Raw genomic sequence first — 16,147 nt, 5'->3', positions numbered from 1 at the left:
CGTTATAAACGTCCTTCAGCATATATGTAAACACGGAAATATTTTAAGGAACAATGAATTAATTTGTCGCTTGTATTCAAAGTCGTTTATAATTTTACGCTTTCAATGTGGCGGATTCTGCAGACGCATGATATATGTATTCGCGAGGTTAACGTCTTTTAGCGCACGTATAAACACGTAAAAATGGTTAACACGTTGAATACCAAAACAAATGACGAGGTACTATCGCAAGGCGGTTGCCGGTAACTGGTGACCCCCACGGCATTCAACGTGTTAAGGAATAATTAATTTGGCATCTGTGTTCAAATTCTTTCGACTTGACCCAGTTTAATATCAAATTTCTAATTGGATTTATTATTTTCTATTTAGAAATAGAAGGGTGTAGTATATTTCGCGCTCATGTAGAAAACTAGGAAGGTATTATACGTTGTAATATACGCGTAGAAAACCATGTGTATTACATGACGTATTATATCTGGCCAACCCTGGCGACAACCCCTGCATCTTGCGACGATTTTATCAGCTGCCCCGATATTTCGGATAGCGGAATTGCACTGAATATTACTTGGAAAAACCCAGCTCGTTGATAAACATCGATGGTTTATACCCTCCGCGACGAGCGTCCGTAGTTGGCAGTTTTTAAAACGACGCTGGGTTTTTTTTATCCTGGATCTTCCTTTTACCTTCATGTGGAAACGGAATTCTAACAGTTTTGAGTCACCTCGTATAATTGTACGTGGCATCACTTGCGCGCACGGTCGTCATAACGCTCCCCACACTTTCACTTGTATTTCTAATGGTTCGTGCCACCGTTCCGCCGTCGATGGCGAAGATAGCGGGCAGTTCGCGATATCGATAACGTAATTGCGTACTTTTCTATTATTTGCTCGTGGTTCGTTTACGCGCTGGCGAGAGATTACCTCGCCGATAACCTCGCGATGCCCCGAAGAAAGTACCGACCCAAAAGTACTGGCCGATAATTATTCAAATTCACTTAGGAACCATCATTTTTCCTCTCGATTGTTCTACGGCACTCGCGACTTCGGAGTAATCAGGAATAATTCGGAATAAATTGTCTAACGAGGAAACCGGCTGCAATGTTGTTAACCACGATTGAAAGGGTTTCTCGCTCGCCATCGTTACGCGAGGGTTGGTCGTTGAATTTTTCCCCTTTATTTTTATTCCTTTCGGGAGGGAAAAAAACGTGCACCGTATACGGAAGCCAGACAACGTAATCGCATTCGATTACTTTCTCCCGATGAACATGCACCGTCGATCGATCGGCTCGATCGCGACCGAAGTCGATGCACTGGGTTCGAAGAAAAGAGAAACGCGGAAAATCGATTCTTACGCTATGGCGAAAAACTCGAGCTCGAGTTCGATCGAATTCTGATGTTCGTTTTCGCTTAATCTTATGGAATCTTATGGGATTTGATAAAATGTTATTAAGTGCTCTTAACAAGGGCTGTTTAATTTTCGAAACCGCGGAGCTTTCGCCGAATTCCTTAAAGGGGGAAGAAAGGAAAAGTAAGGAAGGAGAGAGAAAAGTTGATGAGTCGCGATCGTCGATTCGTTATAACGCGTCGCGTTTCTAATAACGCCTTTGTTGGCCCGATACAGAAGGGTCGCGCACATGATTCACTTTACCGCCGTTAATAAACGGCTTTGCGCGTTTTCGGTACGACAATTGCGATTCGACTCCTTTCTCCACCCGGCACCGGAGGAAATGAACGGCACCGTTGAAACCCGCCGCGGAGAGTCAAAGGGTTGCGGCGCGCTGGGAAACCTCTTTTTTCTCCGTATATCTTTGACCCCGTAAAAGGGGCCGACCTCCCTCGCAATATATTCCCACTTCTTTATTAACGCGAACATTCTGCTCTCGATTTATTTTTCCCACGTCGCTGCGGGGACGATATATCTTCGATATTAATAAGAAAGAAATCTTTAAGTGCACCCTTTCCCTTCTCACAACCGAAGAAGGGAATTTCGTCGTTCGAACGTAGCTACACGCAATCTGGACCTTCTGGCACTGAATATTGATACAAAAATTGTTACAAATGAACATTTTTCTCCTCATAAGCGATGGAACTTCGTCGCTCGAACAGCTGTACACAATTTGGACCTTCGCTGGGATGGCATTACACATTAAGGTGATGTGAAAGTGGCGTCGAAGAGGTTTTATTTATAAAACTTTTCTTCCAACTCGGTTTACCGCATAGTTTGAAATTGTACAACGTGAATAGAAAGACTATTAGGAAGGTTCTGAAACTCATGAAATTTCAATTCTTTTCTAATTTGTTCATAGGTATTTTAAAAATAATTTATAAAAAAATGAAATTTTGCGAGTTTTAGGACCTACCTTAGGGTCTCCATATTCACGGTTTAAAGTATGAAACGATTTGAGACACCCTGTTCGTATAAAAGTTTTATGAACGATTGAGCTTTCGGATGCCACTTTCACATTCCCCTAATAATAGAAAGAAAGGAAAAAAAAAAGAAATGTCATTAGTGCACATTTTTTCCACCTCCTAAGCGAAGGAAGGAATTTCGTCCCTCGGACGGAGTTGCACGCAATTTAGACCTCCGCCGGTTCGACATCGGCACTCCTAATAACGGGCACGTTGTCCCGGTCGTAATTTACTTTATGTCCGTTAATCCAATGGCTTTGCGCGTTTTCGACTCGAGCGTTATTGCCGCATTGCGATGCGATTCGATTCGTCGCTCTCCGTTCGCCGACGAGCGGCGGAAAGGGCTGTGCCTTTTATTTGGCTTGTTTGTTTTTGGGGGTTTGCGATAAAGCTCGCACCCCCTTGCTCTTCGTTATCGTCAGGGTCCCGAAATTGGGATCGTCCTGACGTGGGTAACGGTCGCGTCGCCGGTTTCGTCGATGGGAATGTCCCGCGATGTAACGAGAAATTGAGCAAGGGGGTAATTAAGACGCGTTCGTCGGGGGGATTTCTGATAATCTAGAGAACCGATAACCGACTCGGGTACGCTCGCGATCTTCGAAGGATCGCCAGATAGATGAAGTTCTTTGCCGCGTTCTCGATTAATAGCTTGTCTTGGGCGCGAGTTATGGTAAATAAGAAAATATATATATATATATATATAAATAATTAAAAAAAAAATACGAATAGCCATCCAGGAGGGGCGGAGCTGTTTTCCTCGGCGGGACCGAGGGCTCCGCATTCGGCACTTGCCACTTGGCGATCGATTTTCACCCCGCGACCAGACGCAAGCGCCGAATGTATCCTATACGTATAAACCACCCCATCTCGCCTCGTCTCCCGAAAAATCCCAAGACAACGCTCGAAGGAGGTAAACCCGCCGGTCCTTCCCGTTAATTACGAGGCGGGAGGTAACGCGGAAAGGCCGTATCGATAATCGAGTACTCGCGCGCTCGGGACATCCTCGAATCGATGGCGGCTCACTTTTACGGCCGCTATTCCGGCCGGCGTTGTAAGTTACGGTGGCGGTAATACCTCGCAAAATTACTCGCCCCCACTCCCTCCCCCCACGTAAGCGTTTCGGTATTTCGGGCCGATTTCCTCGAGACTCGAAAAATTCCTGCATGCGAGGGCGAACGCGCCGTTATTCCGCGCGGCGGTAAAGTTACCCCGCCAAATCGTTGCGGCCTGGAAAAAAGAAAACGGGGGGACATTAAGCTCGTCGGTGTGAACTTCTTTGCGGTCCGCAACCGGAGGAAGGTCATTAACGATGACTTAAAGTCGAGCCTTCCTCTTTTTCTCCTTTTCTCTGTTTCGCTAAACCCCCGAAACGCATATGCAGCTACACGTGAGCCCCGTGCATCACGCGAGCCGGGGAAATATAGGGCCTTGTTTTCCGATACAGGAGCGGAAACGAAGACGGGGAGATTGAATAGATTCCAATCGACGGTGTAGCGAGAAAAGGAAGAGGAGAAATGGCCGATCTCCGTAACGAGTCGCCGGGGAGATCGGACGCGCGGAAAATAAATATCAACTTTCTTCCTGCCGCCACTTTTTTTTTTTGGCCCACTGTTTTTCATGTCGATATCGGACGTACGAACGGCCGGTGATAAACGACGCCAGATAAAAGGCTCGTTTCCCTCCGTGAGATTCGACTTCCGAAGTCGGGGGGCTCGTTTTCAATTCGCGTCCGAGCACGCACCCTGGTTTAGATTATTCTCTTGTTTTCTTTTCCTCCGCTTCTTTCCCGACGACCGACGCCTTTTGGGGGAATTTTATTTCATTTCATTATTTCCCCGAGTATTGGGACTCTTTTCACCCTCCGTCTGCACCCGGTCTTTCGCACCGCATTAACGAGTCGTCGGGGGATTTTTACCGTCATAAATATTCATAAACGGCTCCAGGGTCAAATGTATAATGGAGGCTCCGAATTGAGATCGGGCTTCGCTCGATTTTCTTTTTCTTTTCTTTTGGTCCCCTTTTCCCCCTTCTTATCTCTCATTGTGTCCAACTCGTTGCAAATATCGCAGGTGTTTCGCTCTCTCTCTCTCTCTCTCTCTCTCTCTCTCTCTCTCTCTCTCTCTCTCTCTCTCTCTCTCTCTCTCTCTCTCTCTCTCTCTCTCTCTCTCTCTCTCTCTCTCTCTCTCTCTCTCTCTCTCTCTCTCTCTCTCTCTCTCTCTCTCTCTCTCTCTCTCTCTCTCTCTCTCTCTCTCTCTCTCTCTCTCTCTCTCTCTCTCTCTCTCTCTCTCTCTCTCTCTCTCTCTCTCTCTCTCTCTCTCTCTCTCTCTCTCTCTCTCTCTCTCTCTCTCTCTCTCTCTCTCTCTCTCTCTCTCTCTCTCTCTCTCTCTCTCTCTCTCTCTCTCTCTCTCTCTCTCTCTCTCTCTCTCTCTCTCTCTCTCTCTCTCTCTCTCTCTCTCTCTCTCTCTCTCTCTCTCTCTCTCTCTCTCTCTCTCTCTCTCTCTCTCTCTCTCTCTCTCTCTCTCTCTCTCTCTCTCTCTCTCTCTCTCTCTCTCTCTCTCTCTCTCTCTCTCTCTCTCTCTCTCTCNCTCTCTCTCTCTCTCTCTCTCTCTCTCTCTCTCTCTCTCTCTCTCTCTCTCTCTCTCTCTCTCTCTCTCTCTCTCTCTCTCTCTCTCTCTCTCTCTCTCTCTCTCTCTCTCTCTCTCTCTCTCTCTCTCTCTCTCTCTCTCTCTCTCTCTCTCTCTCTCTCTCTCTCTCTCTCTCTCTCTCTCTCTCTCTCTCTCTCTCTCTCTCTCTCTCTCTCTCTCTCTCTCTCTCTCTCTCTCTCTCTCTCTCTCTCTCTCTCTCTCTCTCTCTCTCTCTCTCTCTCTCTCTCTCTCTCTCTCTCTCTCTCTCTCTCTCTCTCTCTCTCTCTCTCTCTCTCTCTCTCTCTCTCTCTCTCTCTCTCTCTCTCTCTCTCTCTCTCTCTCTCTCTCTCTCTCTCTCTCTCTCTCTCTCTCTCTCTCTCTCTCTCTCTCTCTCTCTCTCTCTCTCTCTCTCTCTCTCTCTCTCTCTCTCTCTCTCTCTCTCTCTCTCTCTCTCTCTCTCTCTCTCTCTCTCTCTCTCTCTCTCTATCTCCCGTAAACCGAACCGAGCCAAGCGGAGTCGCGAAAGAGAGTGGCTTTCGTCTCGCCTCGTCGGCATTAATGCTCGCATTAAATCTGCCGTTTCTTGGCTCATTGAGCACCGCGATCGTCGGGCCGTTTAAACGGGGCGCGATTAACCGTCCGTTTTACATCGGCTCCCGTGGAAACCGCGAAACGGTTCCCCGTTAACTCGGTCCCTCCGATGCTCGCCTTCCGAAGTCTAGGAACGAATCGCGTCGCGACTCGGTGCTCCGCCACGCGAAAAGAGGAAGAGAAAGAATGAAAGAGGAAAGGAGAGGAGGGGGGAGGAAAAAAAATGGAACCCCGCAAATACCGGGAGATCGTTAAAGCCGAATGCCTTTGTCCGCGATTCTCGACTCTTGGCCTGTAATTACGATTTTCCGCTATTTCGTCGGTCCTCCCCGGCGAGGAGCCTCGGGAAGGAAAATCCAGGAGTTCCCTCGGGAAGCCGCCCAGCTTCCGAGGAGACGCGAGAAACTCCTCGCCGGGAGGATCCGCGAAGGGCACCGGCAATCCGAAATTAATTAGTCCGGTCCCCCCCGTTCTCGATCCACGACCCCCCTCAAACCTCGTGGCGATAATTCCCATCTCGCGTTTCCGTTTCCACGAGGGTTGGGGGAAATATACGCCTTGGCGGAACCCCCGAGGGGCGAGTTTCGGAAGGGGGGAAATTATACTCCGGTCGAGTAAAGTCGGATAATTGCGCTCTTTGTGGTCGAAACTCTTGCAGTCACTGGAGACCCGAAGGAGGGATTCTTGTAAAATGCGGCCTATCTCCCGGGTTAATTCCCGGTTTCCCTTGTTTTTGTGCCTTCTTTTTCTCTCTTCGTTTCTACCTCTCTCTCTCTCTCTTTGTTTTTCTCTTCTTTGTTTTTATTTAACTTGCCAGTTTCTGCCGCGGATCTGCGCTCGAGGAGGGGCCGGCAGGTGGGCCGAATGGAATGCCTGGAATGCCGGTCGCCGCCGATCGGCACCGTGCCCACACGTCGTCCACCCACTGGCCTTCGATCTTCGCCTCTCCTTCCGAGGAGATCGTTGGGAGGAAGGCGAGAAAAATTCGCGAGATACCTCGCACGCGTGTCACCGCTCGACTTCGAATCCTTTGACTCGGGAGAGAATGCATGGATTTAAAATTGCCTTCGGAGTTTCTCCATTTAATGCCCAGTAATACGTTATCCCTAAAGGTAAACGTTTAATTAAATCGTGAGTATAATTGTGTACGGTGAATCGGGTGCATCGGTATCTGGCGACTAAGCCCGATCGATCTCGTGACGAGGAAATTAATGGCGACCTAGTGGCAATTTTTGTCTTCTCTCTTTTTAGGCGATGTAGGTAGGAAGCGGCTCCCCGAATGGAGGTCGTTTAATTCCCCATTTTCCCCGGTGTCATCGATCCCGGCGCTCCAATCGAGCTCGGAAGGATCGATCCTCGATTGTTGTGGGCAATCGGTTACCAAGGGCCTCTCCTTTCCCCGGTCTTTCCAGTCCACCGAGTCGCGAGGCTCGGGCCTCGCTCGATCGAGCCGCGAATGGGATAAAATCCTGGAAATTGAGGCGATTAATGGCGGGAATTGAATTGTCGCGTCGACGGGATCTCGTTTGGTCGGCCCGAGGGGAACGATCGCGTCTCCGGCCTAGATCGAAGGATCGATAATCGCTCGAGCGACTTAGAGAACCGCCCGACCGATTAACCGGGAGAAATCTTGGAAAGATCAGGGGGAAATCTTTAAAGGTCTTAACACCTCCGGGATTACTCGCGACTCCTAAACGGTGCACTCGTCGTTAACGCGGCATTATTCAAGGCAAACCACTCTGAAATGCCGGGCCGGCAGAAGGTCGCCTCGCCATCGGACGCTGGATCGGATTAAACGAGATATTTTTGGATCCGAGTCGCGATTTTCGAGGGATTTTCGGACTCGCGAGAGTGGAAGGCAGCCTTCTGAAGCAACCTTTGCCGGCGCTTTCGGGCGCTTTGCGCGAAAAAGCCTCGATTTAAGCCCGGGGTCCCCCGATTATCGTTCGAACCTCGTCCCGGCCCGGTAATGTCCTGTCCGCTCCGGGAGATTGTAAAATCTTTACTGCACTTCCCCGGGAGTTTCATCTCGGCGCCGTGGCGTCGTCCTCTGGACCGGAAATTCCCTGGGAGCCTTGGGGAAACTTCGGCCCCGACGATGAAAAGGTCACTTTTCGCGGTCAAGTCCCCTCGCTCGACGGGCGCGTTTTCCATCGTGGACGGCCGTTTTCCGGAAAAGTTCCGACTAAGCTGGATGTTCCTCGGTACGCTCCTATGCTGCGCGACTCCCAGGGACTTTGCGTGTTGCGCCGGGAGGAAAAAAAAATTACAGGCTGCACGGTTAGTCGGTAATTCGGGACCGCGAGAACGCGCGTCGACGCTTCCCCGAGGTATTTCGGTTAATCTTTACTCGATGGAAGTGGCCGCGGCTTTCAGCCCGCGAAAGAGAGCCTCGACTAAGCTTTTAGCCCTGGATGGAATTACGGGGACGGCATTAATTATTCGGAAAGAGTCGTTTGATTGCGCGAGTCCATTCGCGGTCGACGCGCGTCGCGCGATGGCGATCTGGCCTGAAACATATTTACCCGAGCTTCCGCGCGCGCCCTAACCTATATCGCAAATGGGCCCATTTCACGGTTTCATCGATTAAGGGTTCTAAAGAGGAAATCGAACCGACCCGCGGTATATACTTTAGTGCCGCTATCGTCCACTTTATGCCCGCTCTCGTTCCCAACGAGCTCGGGAATATGAAATATTCCTCCGTACGTGGAGGCCGCAGAAATAAGCCCCACAACTCGGCGTTCCTGCGTCAGCCATATTTGGATGAAAAAAAAAATACATATATATATATACTTGTCGAAACGTTTCGATGAGAATTTCGGGGCTCGCGGTCGCGATCGCGAAAACTCGCTTTTTAGACCGGGATGCTGGGCCGCCCGGAGATTCCTCTCGGGGGTGATTTTTCGGTGGGGAAGACGCGCACTCGGACCATTTCCGCGACTCCCTCTCTCGGATCCCGGCAAAAAGACGCGGAAGACGGCGTCGGCACGTCGTCGTCGTCGGAGGGGGACGGTAAAATATCGACTAGACCGGCAGGCGCCGTGGACCAGTTTTTTAGCCCCTGGACCGCGAGCATAAAACTAACCGATGGCGTTTCAATTTACTGGAAATCCTACCCCGCTTCCTCGGTCGGCCTGGAAAAGTTACGGGGACGCGAGATTATGCGAGCCTACCTCCCGGGTGAAATGTGTAGTGGCAAATTCACCGAGGCGAAGCTACGCCCATTTGCAAATTGCGTTATTAATGTGTACTCCCCCCCCTAACGGGGGGTAGGGAGGATAAATATACTTTAGGCCGTGGCGATAATTTTCGTCAGGATTCCGTACCGTCGGTTTTAAATGGGACTCTACAAAAAGACTCGATTAATCGTGTACGTATTATATAAGTATTTTTTAATTTCTTCGTTAACCTCCCTGGAGCTCGCGGTCTTATCTCAAAGCATATTAGTTTCGGAGTTTCCCGGTGTACTCTATGTATGGGGTAGATGAAGCGAGGGTGAAAGGCCTCCTCCCTAGGACCGATACTTGGCGTAAACTAAACCTACGGTCGGGGATGCCTGAATTTTCGGAAAATCCCGCTTTTACCGGGGACGCGCGATGCGAGCACTTTGTCGAGGAATTACTCGAGCGAGCGAGGCCTTAAGTCGGCGATCTTTCAGGCTTCGTTCTTGATCGAGGAGAATCCGCGGCGCGAGGGTAGAGCCGATCTCGGGTCCCTCGTATCCTCTGGACAGGGGATTTAACTTTCGGACGCGAAACTTCCCTCGGAATTTTTCTCCCCCGTCTTTGCCGTTATCGGCCGGCGTTAGAAAAAGAAAAAAGGGAGGGAGAGAGAGAGAGGAAAAAATCGCTGCGTCACGCGAGGACGAGAAATCCCGGCTAGGATTTTTTTCCTTTACCCTCGGTTATGTTCACAATCGAGTTGATGATAATTCCCGCCGATTAGAATCTACTGGAGATTAATTTTCCTCGACAAGGGCGCACACGCGGTGTCGTCCGTACACGACATGGCGCATCGGGAATGCCATCTTGCCCAAGGACTCGCAAATTCCTCCATTCGGGACTGCCAGTATCCATTTACTCCGCTGGGTCTAGTGATTCGGATATACGTCTAGCGAATCAGATTTGGGGGAGTAACGATACTCCGTGCACGGAGACCGGGTGGTGTAACGACCGACCCCGCGTTACCACGAGACGATAAAGACCGAGACGGGGCGATGTCCCACGGTTCGGCGGCCACGACGTAAACGCGGGGGGTTAGCTAGATAGCTGCATCTCGAGGGGTGCAGGAGGGTCTGGGAGGATGCAGGGGGGGCATCTCGAGTAGGTTTCGGGGATGCAGTCGCGCCGTCTCGCGAGGAAACCGGCGAGTGGCTAACGGCACCGGTAATTCGGAATTACGGTCGAAGCCGCGCACGTTTCTCCCCCAATGTGGAGGGGCTCTGTGTACCCCGGTACCGCCGAACAACCCCGGTTTAGGCACTGATTAAGACCGCTCGCCGAGGGCCCATTAGGCCCCCGTTTCCCCGAGTAGCCCCCCGACTTCTTACGTCGAGATCGTCGATCGGCTTGGTTGGAAACGTTCCCTCCGGAAACGAGGGGTTGCCGACTTTTTGCAACCACCCCCGCAACGAAACTGCCTCTTTAAACGGTACACCCTGAGTCCCCGTAACGACTCTCCCTTGGAGGAGGTATCCTTCGAGTTCGCATTTGTTCCTGGGGGAGGGAAGGAAAATCGATGTACTAGTGCCTCGATTTTCTCTTATTCTGAGGAATGGGGGAAAATGCGGAATTTTCATAAGTTTATTAGGTTTCGTGGCGGAATTGCGGGATGTTCTTTTAGGAGTGGGTGTTAATTTGGCTACTCCAGGGGCGAAGATGCTAAAGCAAGGTAAACCGAACGGAGGCCGGCTAGAAAGAGGAAAAGCGCCCCTAAGTCCCGTTAGGGGCGGAAACCTCGATAATTCACAATTGCAGATTGGCCACGTTTCTAGAGGGCGCTCGCGCCGCTTTGTCAGCGACTTTATGCCCGCTCCGGGTTCCGCGCGCGGTTCGTTACCGCGGTTGCAGCGAAACCTCCACAAAGGCCCTAAACGCTCGGGAGAGACAAAAGCGTCCTCGACCCCATGGGTGCTGCCGTTTTCCCTTCGCCGACGAAAGACGTTCCGAGCTAGAATTTAAACCGGAAGTCGGCCCGGACGGAATCGAGTCGGAATGCCCGGAACGCGGATCGCTCTCCCCCTCGAGTTTCGAAACTGAAACTCGCCCGGAACGATCTACCTCCAGTCGCTCCACTAGTAATCCCGTCGAAAATAGTAAAAACCACTCTAGTGTCGTAATTCTCCCTGTAACACGGTTTTTTCCACCTCGTACAAGGTCCCCACTCGTGAAATTCCTCGACCTTCCGAGTTTTCCTCGCGTTTACGTAAAACAGGTGAATTCAGTAAAAACCACTCTACCGCGGTAATTCTCCCCTTAACGCGATCTTCTCCGCGTGCAACATTTTTTTTTTCGTGAGATTCTTTGGTATTTATTTATTAAAGAAAAATTTTTTTTTTCAATGAAACATGAAGAACTTGTAGCGTCATTTAGTTCGGTGCATTTTGGAGGAGTCTATTGGAGATATAATTATGGATAGTTGGAAAGAAGGCGAAGTCGCGCGTTACTCGATAACGTCGGATGTCCCGGACAGAGACGCGGATCTCGGTGTCTCTGTCGGAATGTCGGAAACCCCGGTTGTACGTTCGATCGAGATTAATGTATCTTAGCTTCCCTCTCGTCGGGAATGAAATTAGCTGTCACGAGCGAGGGCGATGGGTTTATTTCCGAGGGGAGGGTCGAGCAGCGGCGAATGAAACGTTTCCCGAAAAGCCGAGCTCTTTCTCTTTCTCTCCCTCTCTCTCTCTCTTTCGGCCAAACGCGGCGTCGAGAGAGACGTATAATAACGTCGCGGCCGCAGGCTCGAATCAACGGAATCCGTCGACTTGACGGGTTCAACGGATCGGACGGATTTTCGCGGATTCGACGGATTATCCGCGTAGCCGCGAAAGAGGGGGTTTCGTCCGAAGCGCGGCTCGGGAAGTCTCGTTAAATTCGTTATCGAGTACTTTTGACAATTTTCCCGGGATTTCCATTATTTCCAGTACCCTCTCCGCGTGCACGTAGATTGTACATGTATTATTAATGAGCCCAAGAGCGTAGCTCCATAGCCGAGGTCGACGGCAATCCCAAGCACGAGGTCGGGTCGAATTTGTTATCCCAGATAATGATGGTAACGAGAACTCTAAAATTCTAAAATCGAACCAAAAGCAACGAAAATATGAAAATGTCAAACGGGACGGAATAAAAGTGCACGTGTACATCTGTATATGTATAATGATACGAATAAAATATAATACCACTGCATTCGGAGAGGATTTTAATGGATTGCAGGATAAATGTTTAACATTTGGAGTCCTGGGGCGATCGCCCACTGGGTGGATCGTCACAATATATATTTAGGAGCGATCCGAGGAAGACAATATCCTCGACTGCCCGGAAGGGCCGCAATTTTTGAAAAGCGGTGCTCTCAGGATTCGGGATCGTCGGATTTCGGAATCGCGCCGGCGACGTCTTCGCAAATTGGAAATCTCTATCGGAAATCCATAGAAGGGCGGCGGTGATCGGGCAGGTTTTGCTCTCGCGTCCCTCGTATCTCCGTTAACTCCGGGAGTTGTGTATGGGCACGTAGATGGGTACATAGGTATACGCGGGAATATAGGTACCCGAACTCCGGGCGATTGCCCCCTAATCCCTCGGTAGGATCGAGCTATCTCGGGAATCACGGGAATCGCCCGGCGATTCGTTGGGGAATTTTCTCTCCTCTGTCTCTACAAGATGTAACGCGTCCCTCCCCGACGACGGGCGGAAATCCTGCGAGGAGAAGCGCCGAGGGGAAGGGGGGATATCTCGGCACAGTCGCCCTTCCTTAACGTATGAACCGGCGACCGAGCTTCCTTCCGGCGAGGACTTTTCCCTTTTCTCTCCGAAAAATAAAATGAAACAAACAGGTAGACGATATCTCAAAACGCATGAAATTTGGAGGGAGATTATTTTTTCCTTTTCTCTCATGAGGAGAGGAAACGTCTCCCTCATCTCGAGGAGGCGGAAAAGGTCGAGGAGGTTTTCCCATCACACGGATACCCTCGCGGCCGGAAAGGAAGCGCCCTCTCATCACTGGATAAACCGGCCCCCGCGGACTTTTCCGTGCGGAAAATGGCCCGTTCCTTCCGCGCGGAACACGCGTCTCATCTCGCGGAACGGTCCGTCCTTCTCTCGCGGAAATATCTACAGCCGGTCCTCCTCTGGAGGGCCACTCGGTGCCTCGAAGGTCCTTCCATTGAGGCCCGATGCGAAGGTATCCGTGACTCCACTTTTACCAAGAATGGCGCAATGGCGCAAAAGCGAACCGCTCTCCCTCTCTCTTTCGTTCTCTCTCTCTCTCTCTCACCCTTCGGCGTGCATTCTTCCGAACGTTCCTGTACTCTTTCGAATTCAAAGGCCCTCCCTTTCTCTCCCTCCTTCTCCGGTAAAGTATGCGCTACCTACGTGGCCAAGCCCCCGGCGGCTTTTACGTGCACTCCGCCTTCGAGTCCGGACGTTTACCGGGTTTAAAAGGCCACCCGAACGCGTGCCGAATATCCTTTTTCCCGCCGCTCCGACCGGCGAAAATAGCCGCCCCTTTGATGCCGCGAAACCTGGCGATTCGGCTATTTTTCGAGGGGGCGAGGGAACAAAATAAACGCCTCGCTTGTAAAAATTCCTGATTATCCCCCAGACCTCTAAACCCTCGTGCCAGTACCGTCCGACTCGTTCCCGTAATCGAATCCTGAAGTTTCGTCGCGGCATTAATCGAATTGCATCGTGTGAACACTTGTTGCGGCGTTTGCGCGATTAGAGGCTCGCTCCTCTGTGTACCGAGGGCCGTTTACCCGCGTTACTCCGCCCGAGGAAGAAAAGTAACGATTTTAATCCTTCCCCTTAATTCATTTAGAGCCGACTTATAGCCATGTCGGATCCTCTTAGACCGGCCAAAGTCCCGCAAATATATCATCTTAAAGTCCTTCCACGACGCCCGATGGCCGGGCTCGTTAATGAAACCGAGCGTGGCCTTAATTGCGACCTAAAGCGCCGGTGCCGAGATTTAACTGCGTTTAAAAAAACTCAAAACCGCGCCCGACCTCTCTCGACCTCGTTCTTACGTGCATTCAGGAATGGTCGCGTCGCCTGGAGAAAATGGATTTCTTCACTTTCCAGTCGCCACCTCCTTGGACTTATTTCGGCGAGATGGGTCTCCCTGTATACATCCTACTTTTTTTTTCTGCCTTTCATTTTTAATCAACGAGACTTATCCCGAAGCTCTCTAAGCCTGTAAAAATTGCGGCTTGCGAGCGACGCCGATTTCAGCAGCGGGGATTAATTTCGATATTTAATGTCCGTTCGGGGATCTTTCTCGAGCGTCTGCGGATATACGCATAAATTGTGGGCACGATAAATCGAGGTCCTTATTTCTATCTGACTGGTTTAAGGTCCGCAGTGGCCGGGAAAGAATGGATTCGATTGGTTGGAAGTAACGCGATGCGTCGAGCTCGACGTGTATATATATACACGACGGATCGGTGCGTGAAAACGAGTACTGTCGTTGGATGCACGTCGGATGCTCGTTCGACGCTCGTTGGTTGGTCGTTCGTAGGCGGGCGTAAAAAGTGAGGAGATCGTAGGAAAAACCGGGCGGAAAAAAACACGGGTTTTCGCGCGCGACGCGTTTACGGCCGCCACGGGCGAGGTTTGTCCTGTTTTTCCTTTTTTACCCGGTTTTTCCCCGGATTTTTAGCACGCGCGGCGTACGCGCGATCGAATCAGTCGGTGCATTAATTCGGACGCGTCTCGTTGCCGGGACTTCCCATTAGGTTTGACAATTTGACGTTGACGGGGGCGCGGATTGCAGCGACGAGGCTTTTCCGGCTCGAGAGAGCCCGATCGGCGGAAGCCGGCCAATCGGAAGACTGTTTTCCGAGGCCTGCTCGCAAAGACATTGTCCATGGACCGCCGGAGGAGGGAGATAGAGGGAGACGAGATGAGAAACCCAACTCCGGGGCGGCCGAGAAAATTGAGAGATCGAGGGGGAGAAATTGGATTGCGCATCCACTTTCGGCGATCCAATATGGACAGTGATCGCGCGCGACGTCGAGCCTCCGCGGGAGGAATTAGAAAGGAAAACGAGGAAAAAGCCCGGAAAAGGCAAACGCGAACGGACGGTTCGTCTCGGTGATTAAAAAAGGAGGGAAGGAAAATGGAAAGCACTTCTCTGTGGCAAGCGCCGCTCGGCGCTGAGTTTTCCCGGTTTGCTTCGCGGTGTGTAGGGACGCGCGGAAAAAATAAAGAACGACTTCGTGGAAACGGGGTTACGAGCCGATGCTCGGGAACAATGACTTTTCATTTCGCCCCTAAACATTTTCCCGGTTACACGGGATTTACGGGGCCGACCGAGCTTTATCCCCCGATTTTCTCGCCCCGCTGTGGAAGTTTTCTCAGTTTTTTCCCTCCCCTTTTTCTTTTCTCCCGAATTTTTTTCCCCCCTCATTTCGTTGCTTTCTTCGATTTGTCCGCGCTGGTTTGATCACCAGGGGGGAAAAATTCTTTCGGTTAACGTCACGCGTCGAGAACGCGAGTTTCCTACTCGTTCCGTTGCTCATGCTGTTTGAAAAGTGGCTGTAATTTATTCCAAGTCGCGACCCGGTAAGGATAATTTTTCATTGCGTGTTCGAATCGACGGGGGCAGAGTTTATAAAGTCTCGTTCAAGCTCAGAAATGATTTTCACGAGGGCATTGAAAATTAATGATCGAGGCCGCTTGGCAAGAGCTGACGGACGTTTTCGAAAAGTGAGGGTCTTTTCGAAGGGTCTTTTCAAAGCGACATCGCGCGGTCGAAACCGTAAAAGAATTGGACGCGACAGAGACAATGGACGAGTCGGAAAATTCGGCCGCGAAATTGGAGTGCCCCGGGGAAAAAAAAGGGCCTCGATGCGTCGGGACGAATTCTAAACGAGGGTCGGGCTCGCGTCGATTCTCCGCCAATATGGAATCGATACGCGCCTATCAAAGACCCGCGGATTAACTCGAATTCGCGCTCTCCGCTCCGGAACGAATTTATTTCATACGCGGAGAGATCTCGAGCGGTCCCCTGCTAACGTTACTCTTTCATTTTATCTCTTTTAAAAAAATTGCTCCGATTCGAAATACGGATTTTCTGGGGGCGGGGTCAAGCCGGAAGCGATCAGGTCGAGATTCCACGATTAACGATCGACGAGCATATCCGATCAGTTGCAGTAATTACGGCCGAGGGGATTTTCAGGGGGTAGTATACAGTTCACTGAGCAAATAAGCTCGATAAGCTCGATCAAGTACGCCCTCGTAGATTCGATCGCGCGGCCGCCCTGGCGGATCCATTCGTGCTTGGTCGGAGCCTCTGCAAATCGACGGAAAC

At 50.8% G+C, this 16,147-nt stretch overlaps 1 protein-coding gene across 1 annotated transcript in view; it reads left to right on the top strand.

Moving 5' to 3' along the window:
- The window catches only part of LOC105697639 (proteoglycan Cow), a 42,226-nt gene that overhangs the window by 734 nt on the left and 25,345 nt on the right, over positions 1-16,147 (top strand). The gene's annotated exons all lie outside the window — the stretch shown is intronic.

The sequence above is a fragment of the Orussus abietinus genome, unplaced genomic scaffold (genome assembly GCF_000612105.2).
Source record: "Orussus abietinus isolate OABI.00-Male unplaced genomic scaffold, Oabi_2.0 scaffold21, whole genome shotgun sequence".
Lineage (NCBI taxonomy): Eukaryota > Metazoa > Arthropoda > Insecta > Hymenoptera > Orussidae > Orussus > Orussus abietinus.
Note: the sequence above shows the minus strand (reverse complement) of the source record. Positions and strands in the feature narration are given on the sequence as shown.